The sequence below is a fragment of the Calidris pugnax genome, unplaced genomic scaffold (assembly GCF_001431845.1).
Source record: "Calidris pugnax isolate Ruff unplaced genomic scaffold, ASM143184v1 scaffold13, whole genome shotgun sequence".
Taxonomy (NCBI): Eukaryota; Metazoa; Chordata; class Aves; order Charadriiformes; family Scolopacidae; genus Calidris; species Calidris pugnax.
The window spans coordinates 13,390,627-13,411,203 of NW_015090810.1; positions in this window are offsets into that span (position 1 = coordinate 13,390,627).

Below are 20,577 nucleotides of genomic sequence, written 5' to 3' on the forward strand. Positions count from 1 at the left end.
TAGAACAAAGAAAGGACACACCCTTCTCCTAATCCTATACACAGTTCTGTGGCAGTGCTGCATTTCCACACTGAACAGATTTTCAGTTTTTCTACTTTCATTTTCTACCCTTATTGTTTGTAAATACAGGTTGTACTTAAAAAGTGTGTCATCATATTTTAAGTATAACCCTTGTTTTAGTGCTGTCTTCTTCTAGCCAATCCTAGGGTTATCTACCCCCAAGCTAACATGTTTTTACACATCAACGCACAATTTTCCACTACATGGTAATTGTTAACTTGTATTAACACATAGAGTCAAACATCATTCTCCCAGCCTAGACAAGTCCACAGCAGTAGCCCAAGAACACCTAAATAAAGCTCAGCCTGATTTTATTTTACTGTGACAATATTAAATATAGCTCAAGAAGAGATTTGAATTCTTCCAAGTATGGGGAAGTGAGAAATAAACCATGAAACGTTCAAAAGGCTTTACTTTCCCACTGGTTGCTTTCAGTCACTCATTCTCTCATGTGAGCACAGTTGGAACATGTTTTCACAGATGGGTTTTCATTTAGATTCAGATACCTGTGAATATACCACACTAGTTATTGCTGACAGATCTCTCATGCTCTGGGGTGTTGGCCTATGGATTAAAAATGGTGCTTTTGGGGACATAAACCTATCATTATTTGACAAATATACTAGTTCAAATATGCTAGTTCATCCTGTAATTTCTGCTGCAAGGTGCCATGCTACCTCAGTGAAGCTGCTAATTTTGTCCCTCTCATTTGTTTAATGTTTCTTGCTTCCTGTCTTATAAAGGCAGAGCTGTGTCTGCTGTGATAACACAGATCAAACATTTTTGAAACAATGAAGAAACCTAAATGTTTAATGATTTATTTTCAATATATATGATTCATAATCAGAACATTAGGAAGTGGCAGGTACAAGTGTTGAACTGTGAGATTTGAAGTGTACTCTGCTTTCTCTATGTTGAATACAAATGACAAATGAAACTGGATAGCTCCAGCATCCTGGAGTAAGTACCACAGAGCTAGTAATTTATAGAAGACAGCAGCAAAAAGCACAAATAGGTGGAGACAGGAAGAAAATCCACTGATGTCAACAGAAGAATGATGTGCTTTGGGGCACTGAGGTCATTTTATCTGTTCACCAGGACAGAATCAAACCAGCATGACAAAACTTGCAGAAAAGCTGGCATAACTGTAAAAATAGGAGCTCCTGTAGTGAAGACTGATACAGTCCAAATTACATCAGGAAGGAAGGAAAGCAAATGAGATTGGTGTCATCTGCCATCAGTCAACTTTACAATAGAATCAATAATTTGTTTCTCATTATTTTTTTGTATGGACTGCAATTTAAAACAACCACGGATGGGATGGGATCTGTTGAGACAGTATAGCTGCATTCTATGGTCGTAATTGCTCCGTTACCATATAACATTCATTTTTAAGGTGCAAACCTATAACTTTCAGGAAAAGCAACTTCTAAGTTGCAATGCTTGTAAGTTTATAGTAGTGCTCATGAGATCAGAGTAAACAAACCTGTGAGGAATCACAAAATCATTCAGGTTGGAAGGGACCTCTGAAAGTCACCTGGTTCAACTCCTAGCTCAAAGCAGGTCCACTTCAATAAGGTTGTTCATGTTCTTGTCTTGCCAAGTTTTCAGTCTCTGTGAGAATGAAAATTCCCCATTCTCTCTGGGAAACTTGTTCCAGTGTTTGACCCACTTTATGTTTAAAAATAAATAAATAACTTCCATCTAGAAGAAATTTCTTATGTACCAACTTGTGCCGCTCGTAACCACAGATCTCCAAGAGGAGTCTCATTCCCTCTTCTCTACAATCTCTAACTAGGTAACTCTGGGCAGCAATAGGAGCTCCCTCAGCATTTTCTTCTTCAAGCTTTAAGCTCAAAACTGGATTCATTCAAGCCTATTCCTCTCAGCTTTCCTCATACATCTTATGCTCCAGCCCTTAAGCATCACACTGGGGAGGCCAAAAATGGATGCAGTACTACAGACCTGCTTTCACACATGCCCATCAGAGGGAAAGAGCCACATCTTTTGATTTGCTGACTACAGTCGTACTAACATAGCCCAGGATGCAGCTGGCTGCCCTCAGTGCAAAGAGACACTGCTCGGTGATGGTCAGTTTATTGCTCGCCATGATTCCCAGGGCCTTTCCTTCAAAGCTATATTCCTTCTGGCCAGTCCCAACTTGTATTAGTGCATGAGGTTATTCCATCTCACGTGCAGGACACTGCGTCTGACTGCGTTTGACTTTATGCAGTACCTGTAAACCCATTTCTCCAGCCTACCAAGAACCTTCTGAACAGCAGCCCTGCCCACTATCATCAGCTGATCTCTGTCTCATCATTCAGTTCATTAAGACCATATAACACAGAATCAGCCTTAGATCTAACCCCCAAAGGACATGGCTAGTAAGCAGCTGCCAGATGGACTTTGTGCCACCAATCCCTCTGAGACCAGAATGGCATGACTAAATGAAAAAATGGACAATTATGGCTCTTTAACTGCCTGTGATTTGTGAGAGCATATGATCACATTGATGGTTTGTAACCTTGACAGCAGCAGGCTGTCCCAAGGCAGTAGCTGCTGGACAGTCCAAGTTCCCAGCTGTGGGAGGAAATGAATCAGCCCCAAGAATGACGAGACCCACACTAGTCATTCATATGAAGCCAGAATACTAATTCAACAAAACTAGCCACAGTTGAAGCAATGAAGATTTCTGTGAGCCATTATAAACTCCCAGCTGAGACCCAGTTCTGAGATTTATTGTATAATGCAGCCAGGGTAGAAGAAAGGGTGGTTGCCTCAGACAAAAAGAGTGTGCTAGCAGCAGTGTCATTTCAGTGGGGTTCTAGGTGATCATTGCTGTGGCAACACTGACCACAGGAAAAGAGATACATCAGCAACTGAGACACAATCCATGAATACCCACATCCTGGAGGTATGTACAGTGAAAAGAATCATATTTTATACAAAATAGTCTTACAAGACCCTGGACAGAGACCACCTAAGGAGGTGTGACTGTTCCTTATTCATGGTAGAGTCTTGCACTTTACTTCAGAGATGTGCTTATCATAGAATCATAGAATGGTTAGAGCTGGAAGGGACCTTAAAGATCGTCTAGTTCCAACCCCCCTGCCATGGGCAGGGACACCTCCCACTAGAGCAGGTTTCTCAAAGCCCCATCCAGCCTGGCCTTGAACACTTCCAGGGATGGGGCAGCCACAACTTCTCTGGGCAACCTGTTCCAGTGTCTTACCACCCTCACAGTAAAGAATTTTATTCTAGTATTTAATCTAAATCTCCGCTCTTTCAGTTTAAAACCATTAAACTGGAAGGCTGCTATAAGGTCTCCCCAGAGCCTTCTCTTCTCCAGGCTGAACAACCCAGCTCTCTCAGCCTGTCTTCATTAGAGAGGAGCTTCAGCCCTCCAACCATCTTCGTGGCCCTCTGCTGGACCCGTTCTAACAGGTCCATGTCCTTCCTGTATTGAGGACTCCAAAGCTGGACACAGTACTCTAGGTGAGGTCTCATGAGAGCAGTGCAGGGGGAAGAATCACCTCCCATGACCCGCTGGCCACGCTTTTTTGAACGCTCCCTTCTCCTTATGCATTGCAACACACTTGCTATGTCTCAAAAATAATGAAACACTGGATGGGCTGTAGGACCATATCATTCATTGTATGAAGGAGGAGGATTGTTTTGTTACAACAGACCCACAAACAGGAAATCTGGGTTCTGTTCCCAGTTTTACAGCAGACTTCCTATATAACATTAACCAAACCTCTTTTGAGCCATATACTCCGTTAAAACCTATCTAAAAACACTATAATTACTTGACTGGGAATTTCAGAAAGTGAATTAATAATAGAAAATAGGATTACTTCATTCACTGCATGTTCCGTATTTATTAAATGCTATTTTTTTGTTACTAATGAACACTTACAAGTCTAATGGTATTTGCAAGGATTTTGAGATATTTGGCAGAAAATGTAAAGTGTTACCATTGTTTCTTAGTCAAGTACTGTGTCACTTATTTCACAGTGTATTTAGAATCAGGCATTGACAAATCTCCAAACAAACTTCCTCCACACCCCAGCTCTTCCCCTGATGGTGCAGGGCTTGCAGTGCTCCCATCAACTAGGCGGATCCTCTCATCAATAGTACGAGTGAAGCCACCCAACATTTCACTTTGAAAAAGGAAATGTACTTTCCTGAATGTGTGCCAAATTCTACTCCTCCCCTAACTCTCTGCACTGCTTAGTTACACATACTTTAATGGCATGAAAGCTCTAGAATTAGTGATCCATTACTACTCTATCACTGCATTCGCAGTGACAATAACTCACTTTATTGCATTATAAATTAAAGCATGACTGAGAAAGGGTGCAGTAGTGAACTGTGTACATAAATAAGCCCATGAATCTTAGGAGATTCTAAAACTTTCTTTTATACCTGAAAAATAGAGAACCAATAGCTGAAATGAGATAGACATAAATGTCAAGCATTTAAAATAATGTGTGGAAGAACCTCAGATAATATATTCTATATACATGTATATTAAAAAAGAGATAGCTTATCTATGACAACAGCTTTGTAAGCTCTACAACACTAAATTACTAGATACAGCAAATAAGATGAAGACCAAGGTAGTCCCTATAAATGGCCTACAGCAATCAAGTACTTATAAAAGATCTATGGTAACATAGTAAATATGAGATACATAACTACCTCAGTTATAATTCTCCTATATTAGCAGCCTTCAAAACAAAAATCACAAGAAATAATCTGGAGGAGTCATTCAAAGAAATTGGAAGAATAGGTGGTAAAGGAAGTTATCACCATTTCTGAATTGTGTTCTTGATAACATCTTGGCCAGAAGCTTTCTGGAAATATCAATTACTTGTACAATGAGAGTAACCCTCAGTAATGAATATTATTGATGACTATATTTTATTTCACATCAATCCAAAGTGTCTATTCATTCCCATTATTTCAGGCTGATTGTAAAAAGAATACTTACCTAGACATTTAATTGAATATGTTATTCACCCTATTTTCAAAATACTACCAAACTAAGTTTCAAAATGAGATGGTGAAAATTTTCATTTGGAGAAGAGTGAGATAAAATATTTTTATATTCTAAATTCCTTCCCCTCTGTCACAGTGTTTTTCAGATAAAACTACATGACAGATTCAGTATTCCTGAAAATACAGCCAGAACTCTTGTACCATCTGGTTTTTACCCCTCTGCTGAGGTATCGTCCTTTATGCAAATTTATGTCAGCAAAGATGGTATAAAGACAAATGCTGTAAAGTATAAGAGCTAATTTTTCAGAGACACTAATGCTTAAAAGATTTAGTAATAGTGTAAAATTTAAGTTAAAAGAGGTTAGATTTGAGCTCTCCATATAAATATAAAATACTTAGTATAGCAATATCTATCAGGCACATTATCATGAAATTCCACTGACACGGTGTTAGGCATATCACATTATGAGCTGTATATTTCCTCAAATAAGCAAGTTTTCTAAACAATAATTGCAGGGGAAGAAAATAACAGAGTTATAGAATTACATTTTTATTAAAATAACCTTTAACTAATTTAACATCAAAAGGTTAGATGTAGATATAAATTACAAAAATAATTTTCAGGTTTTCTTACCAATTGCTGATGGTTTCAGAAAACTCGCTACTGACTGAAAACTATTATCTCTAGGGTTTACTCCAAGATGCTTAAGTATCTCATATCTTAAGGCTACATGATTTCAGCAGGAACTGTGTGTAACATGCTTCACAGAGGTAATTAATAAATGATTAATTTTTAATTCAAGACTTAAGCTCAGTAATCCTTAACACAATAGTATCTAAAAGAAGGCACTTGAAAATGAATTCTTTGCTTAGAGGGCACCTGAATTTATTGCATTGTTCAGCATCAGTTCTGGTTGAAGAAAGACTAGGAGGTTTCATTTTATTTTTGCTGAGCACTTAGTTTTTCATTTCCATGCACAGAAGTTTTGCTTATTATTTTGAGACTCTAAAAGTGTCCTAAAGCTCAGGACTGGAGTTTTCAAGTGGTTTAACTTTCTTTAAGCTTCAATTTTGTGGGCATGGATACAACAAAACTTCTTGACGAGGTTGCCTGGGGCCTCATCGAGTTTAACCTTGAATATCTCCAGGGAAGGGGCCTCAACCACCTCCCTGGACAACCTGTTCCAGTGCTCCACCACCCTCATAGTAACTTTTTCCTAATATCCAATCTAAATCTGCTCATTCCCAACTTAAAGCCATTGCCCCTCATCCTGCCACTGCACGCCTTTGTAAACCGACTCTCCCCAGCCTGTACTGGAAGGCCACTATTAAGTCTCCCCGAAGCCTCCTCTTCTCCACGCTGGACAAACCCACCTGTCTCAGCCTGTCCTCGTAGCAGAGGTGCTCCAAACCCCTGATCATTTTTGTGGCCCTCCTCTGGACCCGCTCCATCCGTCCTTCCTATATTGAGGGCACCAGACCTGCACACAATACTCCAGGTGAGATCCCACCAGAGCAAAGTGGCAAAATCACCTCTCTGGACCTGCTGGCAATGCATCTTTTGATGCATCCCAGGACGTGATTGGCCTTCTGGGCTGCAAGTGTACACTGCCTGCTCATGTCCAGCTTCTCATCCATGAGCACCCCCAAGTCCCTTTCCTCAGGGATGCTTTCTAATACCTCATAGTCTTTACTGATACCGAGGATTGTTCCAGCCCAGGTGCAGAACCTTGCACTTGTTGAGCAAACATAAAGTTACCAAAAATTTCTGTGCCACTTGCCCATTTTGAAAATCAAGTCAAACAGCTTCTGTCCTACCTTCATACTACTACTTAAAAGGCTGTCCCAAAGTCTGCCTGTGCAGCTCCTGCAGTTCTCAAAACAGCTGTCATTATTTGGGATGGTAAGTACACCACTTCCTCAGGTGTTTTCTTCTCTTTGCATATGCCCACTCTTGGAAACACTGTCAGTGTTGAACAAACATTAAGTGTCTCAGCAAAACTGGTCTTTTCTGCAATGTAAATACTGACAAATTATATCATTTCAGCAAAACAAAATTGTCGTTCAGCATCAGTTCTGGTTGAAGAAAGACTAGGAGGTTTCATTTTATTTTTGCTGAGCACTTAGTTTTTCATTTCCATGCACAGAAGTTTTGCTTATTATTTTGAGACTCTAAAAGTGTCCTAAAGCTCAGGACTGGAGTTTTCAAGTGGTTTAACTTTCTTTAAGCTTCAATTTTGTGGGCATGGATACAACAAAACTTCTTGACGAGGTTGCCTGGGGCCTCATCGAGTTTAACCTTGAATATCTCCAGGGAAGGGGCCTCAACCACCTCCCTGGACAACCTGTTCCAGTGCTCCACCACCCTCATAGTAACTTTTTCCTAATATCCAATCTAAATCTGCTCATTCCCAACTTAAAGCCATTGCCCCTCATCCTGCCACTGCACGCCTTTGTAAACCGACTCTCCCCAGCCTGTACTGGAAGGCCACTATTAAGTCTCCCCGAAGCCTCCTCTTCTCCACGCTGGACAAACCCACCTGTCTCAGCCTGTCCTCGTAGCAGAGGTGCTCCAAACCCCTGATCATTTTTGTGGCCCTCCTCTGGACCCGCTCCATCCGTCCTTCCTATATTGAGGGCACCAGACCTGCACACAATACTCCAGGTGAGATCCCACCAGAGCAAAGTGGCAAAATCACCTCTCTGGACCTGCTGGCAATGCATCTTTTGATGCATCCCAGGACGTGATTGGCCTTCTGGGCTGCAAGTGTACACTGCCTGCTCATGTCCAGCTTCTCATCCATGAGCACCCCCAAGTCCCTTTCCTCAGGGATGCTTTCTAATACCTCATAGTCTTTACTGATACCGAGGATTGTTCCAGCCCAGGTGCAGAACCTTGCACTTGTTGAGCAAACATAAAGTTACCAAAAATTTCTGTGCCACTTGCCCATTTTGAAAATCAAGTCAAACAGCTTCTGTCCTACCTTCATACTACTACTTAAAAGGCTGTCCCAAAGTCTGCCTGTGCAGCTCCTGCAGTTCTCAAAACAGCTGTCATTATTTGGGATGGTAAGTACACCACTTCCTCAGGTGTTTTCTTCTCTTTGCATATGCCCACTCTTGGAAACACTGTCAGTGTTGAACAAACATTAAGTGTCTCAGCAAAACTGGTCTTTTCTGCAATGTAAATACTGACAAATTATATCATTTCAGCAAAACAAAATTGTCAAACCCAGAGATGCCTCATTGTAAAGGACCTTGCGCCTTCTAAATGTAGTATTTTAATGTCAGTAATAGTTTTAAACACCAGAGATACCCATTTTTCTTGAGTTTAAGTATTGGATAGTAGCCTAATACAAGAGGCAAGAATCCACCAACAATGAAAAACATCTCTACACAACAGTGACAGATCAAATCAGTATCCTAGGTATCAGAAGAGAGGATGTTTGCATGTAGCCTTAAAGGCTCTCGGTAGATTTTATCTTTGCTTGACTGGCATGGGAGCAGATACTTGAGAACCCCCCAGATTGTGACAACACTGCATTTTCACTTGCTGGTTCTTTAACTGAGATTTAACAAAAAGCTGTTTATTTTTATGAACACATCACACAATATGTGACTGGAAAACTAAAATTCAAGCGTTCTTCTACAATAAGGGCAAAAAATTTGCCTACTCAGATAAAAGAGTATATACTTCAGTTTCACAACCAGCCACCAGTAAATGCCCCTAGCCACTAGCTAGTAGGTACTGCAATGTTGCTTTCATTGTGGATCTATCTCAGTCTACTATGGACAGTCTTTATACTTGTCTAAATTATAATCAATGTCATAACCTTCTTCATTTTAGTGCTATGAATCTTATTGCTATTGAAATATCTTATTTTTGTATGCTTGAGTATGCTATATCCTTTTCTTATAAAGAATATTGTCAACCTACCTTCTTTCTGTTTATTTCTGCCAGATGTTTGGTATTTGCATGCAGTCACATTAGGAACACAGACCACATTTCCCCCTAAACTTCATAGGGACAAATTTAAGAATAAACAGAAGTTTACACTGCATCTTTGCCAAATCTGTTCCATATGATGCCAATAAATACTGAGAATATCACAGTCCCATACTTTGTTCTGCCAGCATCCAGAGAATTTAATAGTGAAGGGAAGAAGGCTAAAGGAGGCAGATAAAATCTTATCTTTGATATAAAGGAAGTTTTATTCTGATTTTTCATTGCACTTAATTTAGCGAGACTTTGCCTTGTTCAGCCACTTAATGCCATGATGGGTCCCAACTGCCCTTCATAAAGTGTCCCCTAAGCCTGTTTATTCTACTTCTGTACACAGCTTATGAGGAACTTACATATTTCATTAAAAATTTAACAAATCTCTCTTATCTGTCACTTCAGCTGACTTCTTACCTGGTGATACTCCTCTTCCTTCCACAGCCCAGAAGGAAGGCTGATGCAGTACCTCAGGGGTTTTTTTACAGTATGGTTTTGAACTTTAAAAATAATAATAATAAAAAAAATTTTTTTTCCCCTGAGAGCCCTGGTTGTGTTATTGGTGTGTCAGCAGGAACTCACTTGCTTCCCATGATCACCAGTAATCACAGGCAGAGTAGTTCCCACAATCAATGACCAGTCAAGTTGATGGTTAGGATCTGGTTCAGCTTGTTTTAAACTGAGAGTGAAGGACTGAGATGATATTTAAATCATAACCAGAAATAAAAAAAATGTGAAAGATCAAAGGGGAATGAGAATAGACTCAAATATCTGGGGACTGCTATACTAGTTTTCATTCTTGTGTGTATTGAAAAGTATCAGGTCAGCTGATAACACAAAAATATATTCTAATCTTACTATTGTTGCTGAATGTTTAAGTAGGAATAAACTAGGTAAGCCTGCCTCAACCTTCCCATTTTGTGCCTTTTTAATATGTCGAAGACAGAAGAATTAAAGGCTCATCCTTGAATAAATTACCTCTTTCACACATACAGAAATGCTATCCAGGCTAGTGTCTTTCATTTTCTCTTCCAACCATCCTTCACCATAATCACAAATCTGTGGCTAATTGTCAAATGACGTCCTCCATGAGTAATTAAGGGAAGTTAATATTGCCAGAAATAAAATGTTTGATGGGGTGTTTTCCTCTATCTCACATTCAAATAGCCTGTTATAAATAGATGATACCACAGCTGACTTCCTTCAAATGCCAAAGCTTTTCCTATGTAATAGCATGTGAATTCTAAGTAGAAAGACATTATCCTTTATGAACTGTTTCACTGCAACAACATAAATAACTCTTCTAAATGATTTCTCCATGTTACATGAGCAAAATGCTGAACCTATCAATCCCTCTTGCTTTATGACTCTCAGGACAGCACAAAGGCATGAAAGCTGGAGTATATATTAATCCTTCTGAAAACTCTAGACTCAGCTAATGTAAAGAAGCAAGTATGCCTGACATTGCTTATTTAAAAGCCACAAAATGAATAAGTCAAACGGGGAAGGTATTGCTGGCATATTGTTACAAGGAACCATAACAAATGGAAACCTACTGAGTGTATATCAGCAAAATCTGATAATGCCAGTAAAAACATCTATCTTCCTTGATATATTTAAATGAGTACTCTTGTTGTGCTCTTCCTACTAACTGGTGACTGTACACTGCTGTCAGGCTCTACAGTATTTGAAAAATATTATTAAATCAAGATATTTTTTTTATGATAAAATTATAGCAGTATTACTAAAATTGAAGTGATTATCCCATAAATTCCTTACTATAGTAAAATTATGATGATATAAATATGTGTTCACCTGACAATAAACTTTTTACAGTGATTAGCTTCAAGGATTTAGGCCAACAAATGGTTTCAGAGGTGAAATAAGGAGATAGATACCCCATAACAGCACGTTTGCCTCACCAAAGAATCCTGCTGAACCCAAACCTTGTTGGGGCTTCAGGCATACCAATGGGATACTAACTACACCAGAAACAGTAGAGGAAATGAGACTTCTCAGCCAGCAAGAGTTAGTGGTTAGCATGCTTTTAAGTTGGTTTTAAATATGTCCTTACCTTACTCCACAGAGCACCCAAGGTTTGCTTTCAAAAGGTATTATCTTTAATATGTGGAATCAGCATTTGGTTTACTGCTGACCAGCTTCACAGAACAGTCCCATTGACATGTACAGTGCTAGATGAATAAGAAATTTTCACTCTTCCAACTTCTGTTAAGACTGAAAGAATCATGTTCCTGCCTAAAAGAAGCAGAAGACAGAGCTGACATCTAGTTTGGATGTTTCACTAAGCTTAATAAAATAAATAGACAAATAAATAAAGCAATACCATGCTGTTGAACAGACATTTCTTTCAGTATACCAGTAAAGATAAATAGAGCACTCCACAGCCACATAAATGACTGACATCCTTGGGAGAGCAGCAGCTTTGTACAAAGAGTTTAATTAGTTTAATTCCAAATTGGAAGAGTGATTCCATGTATCTACTGATCAACAGCAATCTGATAATCTGTTAAAGTAACTGTTCATATGATACCGCTACCTTTGCCGCAGGAGCTATTCCAGCAGCTGAATTACATATGAAAAATAAATTCACTGTATTATGAAATTTGCAAAAATACTTAGTGCTATTCTAGCATCTCCAAAGGCAGCATACTTTTAATTTCAATAAACCAGAAAGTGAATTCTCCCCATATTACTTTCCAAGAACACACAAAACTTATGACATGGTGAAGTAACGAACTCAGGTACTCAAAAATCTGCTTATCAGACAATTTCTAAACCATAGTCTCAATTCCCATCTGCACCATGACATATTTTGAAGCCTCTATTAAGGAAGAAGACTGTCTCACACTTTTGGGGTTTTTGGCTACTTCTTAATTTTTCTTTTCAACAAACAGGAAAAGCCAAAATGATAGACGTAGTTTTCATATCTTAAAATAGACAAATGAGAGTGTTGTTCATTGCTTTTCTTTTCACCTCCAGATCACCACTAAAATAATCATCAGGCTACTTAGAGAAATTAAAGTTGACAGAACCTAAGAGACAAGTAAGACTAACGATATGAAGAAAGGGTAATTTGATATTTAAAAGTCTTAGTAAATCCAGCTTCCTTAAAACAAGTCAATATCTACCAGCCTGGGAATGTTATTTTAAAAAAATCCTCACAACACGGACACAAGTAGTTTCTTATACACTCTGACAAATTAGCATTTCTGTTTGGTTGGCAAAACCATTTGACTTGATAAATTTTCTTGAAATGTCTCCATTACATTTTGATGTCCATGGCTGAACAAATTTCTCCCTTGAGTAGAATATACAGATAAGCTACTATCAACATCCACGGACACATAATTGCCCCCGAAATCTTGACTAACAACAGCCTCTTAATTCTGCAGTGCCTCATCAATGTTTGGCAGCTTATATTGGCTTGCTAAAGCAATGTCATGCTTTTTAGTAAGAATGTTTGTCATGATATGAATTGCTCCTGATTTTCTAGCCAGAAAGGTCAAGTGGGACTGCTGGTCTATATTTATGGTTCAAATTAATTTTAATGGTATTTATACAATGCAATAGAATAAGAGTATGCTTTGGTCATAGATCATGAATTCATTAATACCTTTTTTTTTCTTTCTTTCTTTCTTAAAGTTAGAATATTAAATACAGGAAACACAGGCCCAGAAAATACTATTGGTTAATTTAGTTAACAAGGAAAACCAGAAAAAGTTCCACTCATGCACAGCATTCTGGGAATCATCTTTTAAGCAATGTGAATTTCATACCATTTAACCAAAATTTTAACTTTGGTAGTAAGCTCCCGAGCTTCAATTTCCACGTGTAGTTTCTTGCCCTGAGCCTACTTAGCACAACAGAGCTCACACGGAGCTTAGAACAAAACAAAGATGATACAAGTCCCTTCATTTAATCCTAAATAAGCCTTCATTAATACATGCCATGCAGAAATGCACTCTTTTTTACAGCTCCATATCGTGCTTTCAAGCTGTTTATTCATACACCTATGTAATTACAGAAATTTGCAAAGTAAACACTTGTCTACATGTTACCATGTTGCTTGTGATGAAATGAGAGTAATTCACAAGTGGGTTTACAAGACCTTGGATGCTCCTTTGAACTGTCTGAACTTCTTCAGTGTCCTTTCTCACTCAGTCATACGTATGTGCACAACCATACATGCACAGAAATGGACAGATACATTATATGTTCAGATAAGTAACTCTGTGGGATTTTTCCTTTGAGTAAGTTAGGTGATCTCTTTGGGATCTGTGTCTAGTCTAGTGCTTACTTCACCTCTTCCCCTCAAAATTACTCAACTCACAGTGCTTTGTATAAAATCTATTTTCTTTTCCCATCTTTTTTTATCCAGTGATCTGTTCTTATTCAGTTGTTTTGCCAAATTTACTGAGGCTCAGTATAAATGCTACAAGGTCGCATAAGTCTCAGCTCAGGCAAAATTAGCACCAAGAATTAAAACCACATATATAAGTGCATACAAATTAGGGAGAAAAAGGTGAAACATCAACATTTTGAGGGTTATTGGTGTTTTTTTTCCTACAGATAGGTTTAGGTAAATTTTGGTCTTATCAAGAAGAGGTCCTCTTCTGTCCTTCCTCCTAGTAGATCTCTCATTGTGTATACAAATACCTTTTCGGACAGAAAAAAGAAGATTCATCATAGTTTTTCTCCTCTTGTACAAACCCTGAGGGACAGGATTTGGAAATGGGCAATGCTGTATCTGTTTTTTTGAAAGGGAAAGACATAAGCAGCTGCTAGTACCTACAATAGAACCTGTGCTAGACAACAGAGACCCGCTAATTGTTGTTTTCTTTCTTGGAAGATGAAAAACAGGATGCTAACACTTTAAAGTGAAGAAAATTCACTGTTTTTTCTGTACTGATGCTTTATGCTTTTCATGCTTTATGCCTGCAAATAACTGCATTTAGGAGAATTGTGTGACATAGAATAAAAAGACAAAGGATTTTATGAGGTAATAAAATACTGTCTATATTAGTATTACTGTGTGCCTAAGAAAAGAAGTAAAACGTTTGAAAAACTGCAAGTAGGATCAGTGTGTGAGGCATAGAAAAGCTTCAGGTTCACTCAGAAGGTGTTGATACAGTTCCAAAATACAGCACGCATTGCTCTTAATATATGAGGATATACTAATATACTAACTTACTGCTAAAGATAGATGAGGTTTTACTAATACATAACCTCTATGTAAACATAGGTTATGTAAACATTTTGAGTTCTTGCCATCCTCCCAATTGCATCATGATTATTTAAAGTGTGCATGGTTTTCTGTCTAAGATTTGAAACTTGTAAAAGGTCTGACACAGAGAACAAATTTGTGTTCATCCTTTTTTTCTCTATTTCTCCAGCCCCCCCCCCAAATAATTTGTGTTTAAAAAAATACACTGGGTATCACCTCCTAGCAAACAGGGATCAACAGATCCCTGGAGAAAGAAAAGAATTTCTGTTGATTGCCACATTTTCACAATATTCACCCTCTCAAATTAGAATTTGAGATTTAAAAAACAAACCAAAGCAAAATAAAAACCCTCTTTTTTTTTTCTAAATAAAAAATACATGCTTTTTTTCCCTGTAATACTATCAACAGGCTCAGTTCCAAATATGGAACATTTTCAAATTCAACCTTGAAAAGGAAGAGGGGATGCATAAGCTTTTGTGGTTCTACATGCATGAGACCCCTAACTTTCTTGTGTCTCTCAGTGCTGCAGATCCTTCTAATACCCTTTTAGAGTTAGGAAATCACTTATTAGGCACTTACTTCTTTTAATTATTTCCCACCATTTAGAAAAAAGAAATATCTTTGGTCAAAATCCTTGGTGGTTTTCAGTTTCTCTGCTAGAGAAAAAAAAACCTTACAGCTTTTGACATGCCCTTCAGCATTAGTACTTTTGGAATAAAATACATCTTCCCTTTGTTCGTTATCAAAATCTATTTATATAATTCCATCGGGAAATATCTGGGACTCATAAAGCAATGAGAAAAAGCACTAACCCATTCATTAGCTGAGTATTTGATCTTTTCCAGGGCTATCCAGGACAGAAAAATTAGACTCCACTATTTCTCTCCTACAGCAATGTAATCTTTAAGAGAAAAATAAGAAACAAACAAAAAAAAACCCAAAAGCTGTTTTCTTATAGGTCTTTGAAAACATAATCTCTGAAACATCTCAAAGTACAAGGTGCAAAATGCATTGGAGAAGGAATAGATATACAAGCATCAAATTACGAAGCTTAGACATTATTTACATGCATAGTACCGTTATCAAATAAACACACACACACAAAAAGGCAAAACCCTTGTAAATGTTGTGTTGATAGTCATCTTTACCCAGGATGTCTCCAACCACTCTGGTAGTATTTCTTCTTTTTTTCACTTGCATATAGAAACAGATGTATGAATAATTTTTTCCTCATTTCCCCCATTTTTTCTTTATTGCCCCCAGCTATTTCATCATCTCTGCAACTTCAAACAAACAAACCAACCAACAATAGAAGAATTACAATATGACATGAAATAAAGATGTCAGTATGCTTCCAATCAATCATAAGTATCAGGTCAGATTTTCTTCTGATACAAACTGATACACAGACATTTCAATCATTTTCTGTGCAGATGAATATGCTCATGAAAGCACTCCTTTAGCAAGCACAGGCGAAAGAACATAATTTCAGATTTGCTCTTGTTCTTCTTATGTGCTGAAATATTTATACTACACAGATTTTATATTGGTTCAAACACAAATCGCGCTCTTGTATATGATGTTTTTCAAAGCTTTCAGTGCTAGAATGAATCTGAAGGAGATCTTGAATAATTTTAACACTGGCTTTGCACTAAAAAATGTACAGACGAGCTTCATGAAAAATCTGTTAGATGCTCCAGCTGGGAGAAATCCTTTGCCTTACAAATGCCAAATTATTTACTGTTCTGTTTAATTTCCTTAAAAATGAAAAAGTAACACTTCCCACAATGATCAAAAATGTATTCATCCTTAAAATTCCTACTGACCCCAAAATATAGAAACAAGAACTGTTAGACAGGTTTTCAAGATTTACAGTTTCTCACCAAATGTAAAAGTGCAAGCATAGATACAGATTAAGTCCAAAGACCCTCCTGGCTCAATATCATGTTTGTCCAGTTAAAACTCAATTCTGGAAAAAACGACCAGAATAGGAGAAGCATAACCGATCTGCCCTTCAGATGCCCTCTTTGCCATCCTGCACCTGCTTTGCATTTAGCAGAACTGCAAGTATTTTTAACACATGAACTTATCATGTTCTTGCCCACACACATTCTTAGCACCTAAAACATCCCGTGAAAAAGAGCTTCACAAGTTAAGATTGGCTGTATGAAGAACCTCCTCCTCTTCTTTCTTTTGAACCCATCCCTGCTACTTTCATTTTTTCACCCTGGATCTCGTTTTGAGAAAGACAATGATCTCAGTTCACACTCAGTACATTGGCTACCTGAAATAATTTCATTGCCCCTGCGTGTTGCTTCAACAGCAGGCTACTTATGGTGACCCTGAGTAGTTGCAAGTCATACTTGGGACAGGCAGAATGTGATTAGCACAACAACTCCTGAGAATGCCTCTTTTAAATCACTAAAAGTGTCAGGAATTAATACACATGTGGAAGCTTTCTACAGAGATTTCCATAAACAAATACTTTATCTGCTCTCCATGACTTCCTTCAAGTTGTCAAGCAACAACCACTACCACATTGCTGAAGCAGCTGGTTTAACCCTGAGGCCTTGCATGGAGCCCCTTCGTGGGGCTGTATGAATCCTGAGTAAGCTGATGGCACGTCTGAATGATGCTCCTGTTGTTACTTTCTCCTCCTCTCCAATACGAAGAGATAGATTTTATCAAGTCACATTGTAAGTTTTAATATGAATATGCCATGCAGCGACCGTGTCAGCTATGTTACAAGGCCAACTGGGGAAAACGACACCAAAAGGAGTGATTAAAGCTCCAGGAGAGATGGAGTTGTAAATGATCAGTCTGGGTAAAATGCGGGGAGGAAGAAGTGTCAGAACTGAGAGTCACAGTGCTGAAGAGAACTGTCACCTCTACACACTCCTGTATGCTGAGGTAGGTATGCATGTGAAAAAGTGTCAATATGGTAAGACATAATCATTGTTTTTTAAAAAAAAATCGTGAAATCGTGATTTTTAAATCATTGTTACTCTTCAAGTAGGTTTTGTCACATTTAAAAACTCTATTTTATGACGGAAACCAAAAATACATAACAGTATAATCTTTTTTTTAAAAAGCAAATAAATAAAGCCTCCTCCTTCTAGGAGCTCAGAGCTGTTTTGTAACTATTTTGTTCTCTTGATTTGCATCGTACATCACATATTCTATACTACAAAATATTCAGGGTTTTACAAGTACTACATTGTTCCAATGTCTGAACATACTACCTAACATTTTAAAAAAGCAAATCTCTACCAAACAAACAGATCTGACAACATTGAGGAAAAACTCAACTCAAACTCCCACAAAAAAATCCCTTTTAGACCCCACAAGAAGTTTAGTTCCGACGTAATTAAATTCACATAAAGCAACCAAACAATTTGGGTATTAACTAGAAGCCATAAGTTATCTAAAAATCAGTCTTTTTTGAGTAAGAATGTCATTGGTTCTTTGAGGGATAACTAAGTCACTGAAAAGTCACTTGAAATTCAAATTCATTAAAAATTATTTTCATATTTTCATAATGTCACTTTTAGATGACAGCATCATTTGTGTATTTAATGATGCCCTAGAATAATTTGTTATCTTGAGCACTGAGTTACTAGTACATAATTGATGTCATTGAACTCATAGATTAACCACACTTGAAAAAAAATCTTAAGTGCTGATTATTTTGTTGCAGTTCTTTCACAAACCTTTTACATTCACAGTTGTGCATGGCATTCATGCATAAAAGGAAGGATTTGGGATTTTGGGGTAACTGGAGACAGGGATTTTCTCAAGACAGGCTTCTTTTGTCGTTGAATATGAGATTAACCATGATATTAGGAATTTTCCACCTGATGTCTCAGCATTTCAATAGGACAACGCCAGTGAAAGTAATATTTAGTTCTTGTATCACATTACATTTGGAAAGCCTTTTTATTATATTAAAACAATATACTAAATTCATATATTATTAGATTTTTAGAGACAGAAAGTAGTCTTTGATGATTATGATGGCAATTACTGTTTCTGAAACAAAAGTCTTTCTGTCTAACATTCTGCTTCTTGACTATCCATGGGAAACTGTCATGGGAAACTAGGATTCCATTTAGAATTAATTATACTTGAAAATATATTGAGGTCAATGTTCATTTGAAGATGTGACAGTGCCAAAAATTTGTTTTATATTTTTTACATGTAAGGATACGCTTTCCAAAATTAACAGGTTGAAGAAAAACAGAATTTAAATAATTTCTTCCCAAATACCACTCTTAATTGGAGAAAAGGTAATGATCTAATTATGAGAGGTTACAACTTTCATTCTAAGTATTTAATTATCTTCATCAGAAACTTGGATGTTCAATAAATTAAGTACCAAAAAATGATGGTGAGGTTATCTTCACTTTCAGCATTATGTTAACCCACACAAGTAGTTAATTAGCTCCCAACTAAAATGATTCTTTGATGAATACTTCCTAACATCTAACTGGTGTGAAGATGTTAACGATGTAAATATTAAATTTCATGCAACAGCCTGTAAACAGACCAAAAAATTCCTGACTGAAAATACAGCGACACTAACAATTTCCAATCCTCTATGATTTCTTAGGTTTGCATTTATCCACTGAAATTGAAACAATACATGAAGATAAAGAAAACAGAAGGGGAAGTCAGAAAATTGGAAATTGGTCATTGATTGTCACAAATGAGGGACAAAAAGGAGCAAGTCTGCCACGGATCTGAACTTTGGTATCTTTCACCTTCAATGCAGCCTACAAAGACAGGAGTTTCTCAGAATATTGTCAACCAGCAGCATACTATCATTAGTGACAAGATGTGAAAGGAGTCAAAAGTTAAAAAGGAACTCACCTACGAGAGGTCGTATCGCCTGTGGACTCTCTCGACACAGGCAGAAAACACACCAGGAGTCACACCTGCTGTGCCACCTACCCTGCACACAAACACCTCTCTTTTTCAGGAATGATAGGAGTTACACTCTTCTGCCTGGGATTCAGGAATTTCCTTAACAGCTTCTCCATTCAGCAGAGCTAAGCAGCAGCTTTTATTGTGGCAAGGCACAATGCCTCAACAGGAATGGTTTTTATTTTACTGGTGTGCCCATCCTTTGGTGCTCCCATGCAGAAGTTCAAAACATATACAGAAAAAGATAATGATGAATTTCACAGACTTCAGATTTTCCAATCTAAACATATTCCAAGCTTAACTTTACACTCCCAAGTACTACAGAGTATCTCAGGAGTTGTTGCACAATCAAGTCTTTTAGAGGTTTCAGCATCGTAAGACTGACTGAAAACACTACCTGCATAAAACAGTTCAGGTAACTCTCCCATTAGCTCGAAATGGGACTGTTTAAACCAGAAAGTTTTTCTTCAGGTTTGAGGAAGGTTAAAACATTCACAAGGTCATTTATTTTCTTCTTGGAGCGATACAGGGCAGACAACCAGGAAAGAAAGGTGCTCTGAAAGAAAACATAAAGTACTCTTTTCAGTAGAAACATCAGTTCGTAGCAATAGACACAGAAAAAAACCTTTTGACAATCCAAACAAACTCCAACCAGAAACTGAACAAGACAGCTGCTGTCTCCTGCTGGAAAGCTGGCGTGTTGAATGTGGGCTGTGGGAAAGCAGGACTGCCAAAAACCTCTTCAGCCCAGATACTCCCTTGGCTGATGCAACATGGTCAAACACATAAGCATCCAGTGACATCCTGAAACATTCAAGAGGTATTTTCCTTTCTTTCTTAGTTGAAAGGTGTTTAATGAAAACACAACAAAGCCTTGTTAAGAAATAGGTATGATGTTGATCACATGACGATAGATACCGTAGCTATTTAATGAAGAATTCTGGAAAATATATTTTAATTACTTCATCTATTTAAGAATATTTCCTATTTAAATAGCTGGAACCGACAGGGATTGCTTTTTAGAAACTGCCTTTCTGACTGCAGCAGGCTCAGCTGAGGAGAACTCGATGCCTCATCAGAGAGGCATGAAAATTGGAACCACAGCTAAAAAGTTTTGCGAACGAGAGTTAAGAAATTTTGAAGAACAGATGAAGGCATAACACATTTAACATCAGACACAGCTGCTCCTAAGTTTCACAAAACCTGAGTAACCTTTGCTTCAGCTCCTCTTCCTTTCAGGGTCTGTTGATTCTTCCCTCCACAACACATAATTGCCCCAACGGCACTTAAGCTGTTGGTGTCAGGAGCGCTCCAGACTCCGACACACATCCTTCCTCCATGAGCACCC